The sequence below is a fragment of the Xenopus tropicalis genome, chromosome 5 (genome assembly GCF_000004195.4).
Source record: "Xenopus tropicalis strain Nigerian chromosome 5, UCB_Xtro_10.0, whole genome shotgun sequence".
Taxonomy (NCBI): Eukaryota; Metazoa; Chordata; class Amphibia; order Anura; family Pipidae; genus Xenopus; species Xenopus tropicalis.
The window spans coordinates 26,571,625-26,580,924 of record NC_030681.2 but is presented as its reverse complement, the minus strand read 5'-3'; positions in this window follow the sequence as shown (position 1 = coordinate 26,580,924).

The following is a 9,300-nucleotide window of genomic DNA, read 5'->3' as shown; positions in this document are numbered from 1 at the left end:
TCGCAAATATCACGAAAATGCTTACGAAAAAATCGTATTAGTCACAAAAATATTGTATCCGAAAGTCACGAAATTTTCGTACCGAACAATTGAACAGTGGTAAAACCTTTCCGATTTTTTCATGCAAGCGTCCGAAAAAGTCGTGCGGCGTACGAAAAAGTCGTCCGGACGCCCAAAAAAATCGGCAAAAATACGCTCGAGCATTCATGCCTTTGTAAATGTGCCCCTAAGTGTGATCGGGGTGTGAATGCGATGCGATTGTATAACATATCCAAGCACAACACTTTACCTGGCATTACCCTCACTGACACTGACTTGCTGGCTGTGCTGGCTTCCAATTTCCTTCTTTCTGATGCACACACACAGGCAGCATGATGTGCAGGAGGGGAAGGCTAAATAAAAAGCACAGACTCGATCATCTCTTTGGGTAGAAGAACAAGCCCAAGCATAGCTGTAGCATCACTTGTTTTAGCTCTGATCCTATGGTAATGCCTGGGGACTGTCCACTGTCCACAATGCCAATGCCACCAATAATCTCCCCCAAGCCTACAGCTGAGCTGGGTAAATTGCCTGGGGGTATTTTACATGAACTTGCAACTGTGTCATCCTGCTATGAGTTCTGGAGGCAGGGCCGCCACAACAAATCACGGGACCACTTACAACAAAAATTATCTGGGTCCCCCTCCTGATGGTCCTAATAATTAAAAAACATGTTGGTGACAAGGGACACAGATGGGAACCCTAAAATACACTCAAACATGCCTGTGAAAGACACAGCCTAGGGCCCAATCAGTGACATTATTGATGGTTACAATGGACATGCTGACAATGCCAGTCTTATCAGGGGTCAATTATGAGCACAAGTGCAGTGAATAAAGTGGAATTCCAAGTGCAATTGCCATGTTTTTTCCCTTAACGCAGAATTTTTCCCCCAGAATTCCAGTGTTCGCTCACCAGGGGAATTTGCCCAGTTGCATCCAATGCTTCAAAATGCACAATTGCACTGACAGTCTGATTGGAGTCATTTCTTGTGTGAGAGTGACATGCATTCAGGTAATTAGACACAAGAGGGAACCCTGGTGCTACTGCCTTGTCCTGAGGTGGCAGCAGCTCTAAAGGTTCCTCTGGATTAATGAAAGGGTTTTATGCACTAATTTGCGTGAACGGATCTGCACTTGCAGTCATAAACAATGCCCTATAAGCTTGAAAGCCTAATTTGGGCCATTTTGGTGGGGTAGTTGTTGGAAAGTGGTGCCTGCCTCTCTCTTACTGCTACTGGGTAACATTGCCAGTGGGGGAAGGGGCAGAAAGTCTCTGCCCCTGTTTCGCTACTCTCTGTCTCATCCAAGTGTAAATCCCACTGTGTTGTGTGCCCCAATCTCCACAGCTTAGTTGTCATTTACACTGACATTACTTCTGCCTGCATCTCCTTTGCACTACACAGCTCTCAATACTGCTCTCTCTTCAATGTGTAAGTTCCAGTAAATGGGGTTTGAGTAGTAAGGGGGGGCCCGTCTGTACTCTGATTAGCTAGGCCCCCTCCGCTGTCAGTCAACTGCAGACTGGGGTGGGAAGGAGGGACTGGAGTCCAGCATCTTTTTTTCTATAAAGAGCCCTCTGTACTCTATAGAGCTGCACAGGGCTTGGATGGGTGAAGTTTAAACTCTCCCCCCACCACCAGCCCATCCAATCCCTGTGTGGCTCTACTGGGACTTAAATTCTGTGAAAAAACAAGCAGTACAGAGGGTTGTGTATGGAAAAGAAGATGCAGGACTCCAGCTCTTCCCTCCCCACCCCAGTCTGCAGCTGACTGACAGCAGAGGGGGCTTAGCTAATCTGAGTACTGCACAGAAGGGCCACCCTTGCTACCCAGAAACTGGAACTTACACATTGATGGCGGCCCTGTTTGGTAGTATTTTACATGAGATTGCCACTGTGTTGTCCTTATATGAGTTCTGGGGGTATTATACATAAAATTGCCACTGCATTTATCCTGCTATGTGATCTGGGGGTATTTACACTGTGTTCATCCTGCTATGAACTTGCCACTGTTTTCATCTTGCTAAATGTTTTGTGTATAAATGAAATTGACAAGCAGTGGCTTTTTCTCTCAAAATGATGAGATTTGTGGTTTAGGAAAAGCTAAAACAGATACTTAGCTATGTATATATTCATTAGGGAGGTATTTTTCGGGGGCTTGTCTCCCAAAGTGAGCGTGGTCCAAAAATATGCCGCACGCTACAGGTGCCGCATTTTATACCCTTATCCAAAATTTCACTCTGAAAATCTGACTGGATCTGAGGTGGATGTTGCCAAGCAGTTATAAGCCACAAGCACCCAAAAGCACACACAGACCTTGCAAAGCTGATGTGACTTCAGTGGATAGAGCTGTCCTTGCTCATGGATCCAACCCAAAAAACCAAGAGAAAGACCCACACTCAGTCTCAACATAAAATATTAACAAGCATATTCAAACTAATTACACTATCGCACCAACCACAAGCACACAAAGGCACCCACACCATACAAAAGCCGATGTGATTTAAGTGTCTTTGCACGAGGGTCCAACCTGCAAACCCAAGAAACAGACACATGTCCAGTCTCAAAATGAAAAATTTCTAAATGCATTTAAGTTGGGACAGAATCTAGCCCCATGATCTCTTCTAAGGCACCATGTTGCACTATGCTATTATAAGATGCTGTATGCTACAGATAGTTTCCTGCTTAGCCAGTGTATAGTGCCTGAACTGATTTAAAAAGGGGCCATGTCCCAGGGTGCTGTCCCAGTAAAATAAGGCAAGAAATAAGGCATCATTAGCCAGCTCATTTAACTGCTTATAGAAAAATCTAGCTTATAATAGTATGCAAAGGTGTTTATTCTGGGTTAATGTGGCACCATCTCTGTGCTTGGCCATATGATGAGTGCTCAGCTATCTGTCCTCCTACATGATCACATGCCTTGCAGGCAGCAGTCTGTGCTGCCAATCGTTTGGATGTCTCCCAATAGCTGCGTGTCTTCTTTTTTGTTTTTTTGACAGCGCACAGTTGACTTGTTTCCTTGGTGATCAGAAGCCACAATTAAGTTGAACAGATGGTTCCAGATGATCAGGGTCAGGCTTTTCTCACATTTATTGTTCCGTGGGAGATTCTGTTTGTGGAACCAGCTTGGATTTGTTTTGTGTTTAGCAAAGCCTAAAGCACAAGTAAATGGCACAAGTATATGTTTTCAGTGAACCTGAAACATGAAGTTTGAAATCATTTGTAGCAAAGGTTTATTTGGGGAAATTATATAGTTAGATGTGATCATAAGGTACAAGCGTATTTACTCATTTGTTTGCAGTGACTTTCAAACATGAGTCAAAGTGAGAACATTAACTCATTACCAAGGTGGCATAAAAGCCACCTCTTTTAACTAAAGAGCCAACCCCCCCTCCATCAAGCACTCTGGGATGGACCTCTCAGTGTGTGCAGCCATACTGGGGTAAACACTGGCTCATTATGCCCAAACTTACACTCCAAGTACACAGAAGGCCAAACAGCCCCCCACCAGACTACTAAATAGTGACTTTGTAATGGATCTTACAGCATCTTCTCTTGCATTTTTTAGAATTGGCCGATTGCCAATCCTGGCCTGTAGGTGGGTCAAAATCTGCCTCCTGTGCACTATAACAGACAGATGCTATTGAAGTTGATAGCAATAGGCTTAATGGTATTTGGCATTTCAGGAAGAGAAAGCTCCACATCTGACAATAGCCTAATGGGGTAATGTATTAAAAGGCACATTGTTTGCACATGTTCTTCTAACCAATAGCAATCAATCAGCAGAGAGCATTTACTAGTCATCTTTTTAAAGGAAAACCATCCCCCCCTCTAAGTAATCTATCACTTTCTTTACAGGCAGGCTTGGTGGCAAGAGGTTGGAGACATTTGATTTCAGAAATGATACTGAGTTTTTGAATTCATATACTTTTTTTTCTATGAATTAAAGTTTAGATAGTTTTAATCTTTTCATGCTAGTTCCCCTTAAAACAATACACAAAAGTCACTGACTGTCTCATACCCAGAATGTCAAGAAGTTGTGTCAAAGCTCTGTGCAGTGTAACTTGTAAATATCAGGAGACTTATTCATATCTATAGCATAATCCTTAGCAGTATAGAAAACCCTATGCAAACACAGCAAATTTAAAGAAGACCTAAGTGCTGTAGTTTTTATGCAGTCCTATAACAATAATCATTTATATCTACTGAGCTCGTTAGGCCACCTTTTAAGTGTCAGTGACACATCACATGGGCAAACAAGGGGCATAGTCTAAATTGTCCCTCATTTGAGAATTTAGATGTTGGAAGGTATGCATGGTCTGTATGCTCTGGGATGCTCTTCGGAAGCTAAGCTCAGGGTTCATTGGCAATCATCAAAAAGTAAATAGTGGATATCAAAATGTGGAAAATTGTGAATGTGATAATATTATCCCTTTCAGGGAATTTGTTCCTAAGATAAACTTTATCAGCTTAATTTTCTCTCTATAATATATCACGTCATGTGGTACTATATTAATAAATGCAATTATTATCCATTTATCATTTTATTTTCATATGTTTTTAGTTTACATATGTTGAGAATATACTACTTTATTTTTTTCTTTTAAATTCAGTCCTTGAATTAGAGGTTTATAGGTACAATAAGTTTTTATGTTTGTTTGTTTTTTGTTAACATTTTACTTTTTAACTTCTACCAAAATGGTTTACCCAATGACAAAATGTGTTTCATATTACGCCTCCTTGTTTAAACCTAAAATTATATTTTGTTATTAAAGAGTATAAGGTAGCTTGTCCACCCATACAGGGGTAAAATGCACTTGAAGATAAAGCCATGATTACATGGAAAGTAATTGCCAGGCTTTGCTGATTTTGCTGCATACGCAACAGATACCCAATGGATGGAAACGGTAACTATCTTTCCATACAGGGTGTGTGGCTCAGTAGCAGGTTCAGTATTTGCCTGGCTACATGTGTGGGGACAGATGCAAGCAGGCCTTGGGTTTAGGAAAAGGGGCACAGGCATCTTATAGGTGTTGTTTACATTTGAGTTAACTTAGCAACCAGGCAGGGGTTTGAATAGACTGGAATATTAATAGGAGAGGTCCTAAACAGAAAGATGAAGAATAAAAAGTAATAATAAAATTGTAGCCTCACAGAGCAATAGTTTTTTGGATGCTGGGGTCAGTGTCCACCATTTGAAAGCTGGAAAGAGTCAGAAGAAAAAGGCAAATAATTAAAAAACTATAAAAAATAAATATTGGAGACCAATAGAAAAGTTGCTTAGAATTTACCATTCTGTAACATATTAAAAGTTAACTTAAAGGAGAAGTACCCCTTTAATGCAAAAAACGTCCTCCCCAGTACTAGTTTCTGGCTGTAGATGGATGATCAAAGTCCAGTTGATCACAGGGGTGCCAGAGACTTGGGGTCTGCCCACACACAGCTCTGCATAGTCTTAATTAACTGCTGCAGTTATCTATCAGTTGACACTATGTCCATCATATGAAATGTCAATACAGGACAAATACGGTCATTGTGTCTGTAAGAACCAGGGTCGGACTGGGGGTTGCAGGGCCCACTGGTGCTCCCTCGTCCCCTAACCCCCCCCAGCAGGGCCCCCCCCCCGGCCGTGTCCCCCACAACCCCCCCCCGGCAGGGTCCCCTACCCGACGTCCTCCCCGAGCGCGCATAAATTTAACACATCAGGGGAGGAACAGTTGGGCAGGGGGAGTGTCTGCAAGGGTCAGGTCTGGGCCCCCAGGGCCCACCGGAATTTTTCCCGACCCTGGTAAGAACAGAAGACATAGTTCTTGAGTTTACAGTATGCATGCATGTATGTTATAGTGACAAAAACATATACAGTGATTACAGATCTTTAGAACTGTTTAATGTTACGATTTAAGTACAGTTAATGTATTAATTTAATCAGGATGTCAGTGCTTTGGATTATAATCTCTTTCTATGGACCCAAGTAAGAGCATGATATCCTGTTACATAAGCTATCAGAGCTGCACAGACTTCTTCATCAGATATCAGAAGCTTATGCGAAAGCTTATGTAAGAATATGTCTATGCATTTAACACCTTGGCTACCACCAGCTTTGATCTTGCTGCACTGCTCTGTGACATAGATCAAAGAGGTAACCCAGGAACAGAATGTTCAGCACTGGTAGTTTGGTACTTGACAGCCAGCTCTTTAGATTATAAAATCTACACCAGGTAAGCAGTTAAAGGTATAAAAAATTTTGTGTGCAATTTTAGATTTTCTGTGCATTTGAAAGCTGAAGCCTCAATGGATAGTAAGAGTAAGGACAGTTGACAATTTAACCAAGCCTTACAGTGCACCCACTTAAAGGGCGTGTCAACCCATATTTTTTTGCATAATGAAAGAAAAGCAACTTTCCAATATGAAATAATTAAAAATGTGTAGTGCTTTAAACGTTATTTGTAAATGTAATTGCTATTGAAAGCAGCATTTGCTGAACTCCTGGTTGTTACATTTTAAACAATGTTGCAAAGGTCTTGCTTCTCCAGTAAGGCAGGTCTGTCAGTCTGCTGCCTTGTGTTACATTGTTTCAACAGTCTGAGCCACCAGGGCAGAGAATAGAAACCACAGGCAAACACTGCTTCTAATAACAATTATAAATACAAATAACTCAAAAACCATTACAAACTTGTAATAAATGTATATTGCAAAGCTGCTTAGAATTTTGGTTTCTTTTCTTGGCAAAAAAATATATTTTGCGTTGCCTTGTCCTTTAATGCACTTTTTGCTGAGGCTACGGGGCCTATTTATTATGCTGTGTAAAATGAAACTCGATGAAAAAACCAGTGTAAAAATCTGTGTATAATAAATGGAGAAGTTTGCTGTCTGACCGCCAGATTTTTCACCATTATTTTATTATTTATTATTTTACACTCAATAATAAATCTGCCCCTAAGCCTTTATAAACATTCATTATTATATACCTCTCTTGTAGCATGTGATGGATGAGTTAACACTTCTGCAACCTATATACATCAGTTGACCTATGATTGTCATTGGGTTGCAAATCTAAAAACAACATATTTTTAGAGTTTTACATAAGCTTATCAAAGGCTTAGGTTTCCATTATAACATATACATTTCTCATGTGATTAAAATAGAAGTCCTCGGAACTGCTATGTTCTTTCTGGAAATCAATGAGCATTATATCATAAGAGCACTTATGCCTTTAGAGGACCTTTTAAAAGAAAAGCCCGAAATTTGAGAACTTAAATGTTCAATATTCAAATTGTCAATGCCAGCACAATTTCTAGATCTTCCGTGCATTTCTCAACATAAGTACCTTTCCTTCCACTAGAAATGTTCCAAAGCGCATCATAGCTTGTCATGTATTGCAGATATTATGTAACACCATAAGTGGCCTTTGTGAATTTAACAGCAGAGAGTCAAACTCACTGCCCTCAAGCTAAAGTTTAATGCATCAACATAAGCTGCATCATCTTGGGGGATGCTGGGAGTTGTAGTTTGCAGCAGCTGTAAGCAGGAAGTTTGAAATCTGTATGTCATCTGCCTATCATCTACCCTATCGATCTCCCTATTAATCTCTATTAATCTCGCTCTAGGCTTTCAGTGTTCACAGTCAGGCTTGTCCAGGATCTTACTTATACTTCAAAGAGCCATCATACTCCACTAACTCCTCTGTGTTGCTGTACTGAAGCATGCTGTGGGGAAAACAGTGTTTTAAGTCCAACTGAAATATTATCCAGGTCAGTGCTCAGATACCAAACAGTGATACGCTGCTAAAAATATAACATGAGCACTATCTATTTTGCCTTCACCCATCTCCTGACTTATACAATAGATCAGCCACAAGTCTAATGAATAAGTCCCCGTTTACTGCTGAGAACTTATTTACAAACATAAGGTGTAGTGCTAGGAGAAAAATGGGTGCAGTATTACACCATTCATATACAGTAAGTACATGCACCTACCTGTTCTCTTCTATATTTGCATTGTGCACCACTATGCTGATTACATTTTTTCCAGATAAAGATGCAAGGTACAGCTCACTCTGATGCAAGGGAGCCCTGTCATGAGCTGGCAGTAATTCCAGGGTGCCCTTTTAATGTTGTGCCTATAGGCACTTTTAATTCTGGTACTTAAATCACAAACAAACAGAGTTATTGACCCAGAGGAATGCTCTAATGGACACATTTGTGCTCAATTCATAAAGCAGTTTTGCACTCTTATTGACAAATACCGAAGAAAAAATTTGTGGAGAACTATTTAAAAATACAGTGCACTCTGCTAATTAATGCTTTTGAGATTTGACTCTTGGACCACTGTGGTCTGAAGGCTCTGTTATAAAGGTTGCACAATTCTTTTCCAATAAATCCTGGCAGAACATTTGATTTCTGATGGCACAATCCCAAGGTAGAAAACTAATGCTAGAATAAATAACTTTTCAAAATAGAAAAAAAAATTTTTTTTCCCCTAATAGCTTTTGTTTGGCAAAGCATAAGATAACACAATTAGAAAGTTTTTCACAATGATGCCCCTTTAATAAAGTATAACAAAGCACAGTTCTTCAGGAAGCTCTTATTGCAACATAAAGACCAGGATATTCCTACACATAACTTTGAATGGCTTTCACTAACTTCTCCCTTGTGAAACTGTTGTAATACAGTGTCAATGAGCTGTGAAATTGTGTGCACTGATTTGTAACAATCAGTAAATAGAAAAATGTACCTCCTGCAGGTTTAAATACATTGCTATCTGCATTGCGGTTCCTGGTGACATTAGGTGCCCGATTTTTTAGGTCAAATCAGTTATTTTATCAAATGTGAATTAGAGAATATCAGATTATACTATGGGGCTTTTAGTTCTTGAAACATATACAGAACAAGTTGCAAGATGCATCCCACTGTGGAAGCTGGGCCATATATATTATATTTATATATATTGGGGGGGGGGGGCAAACTAAACTTTCTAGATCCCTACTTCCACATCAGTATCAAGATATGACAATGATACCTAAAAAGTGTTTTTTGTAATATGGCGAACAAAACACTTAAATATCTCTATAAGAAAAGGTGAGAGTTCACAGCATGCAGCAAAAGCTAGGATCCATCTCAATACTTAGGCATTGGTGAAGGGGGTGGTCTTATATAGAAAGGACAAAGTTGACATTGAAGTATTACAGTTTGCCCAATTAACATAAACAGGGAACCAGCACTGCAGAGAAAGGGATTCTATAGAATGTAGCATCTGGTTGTA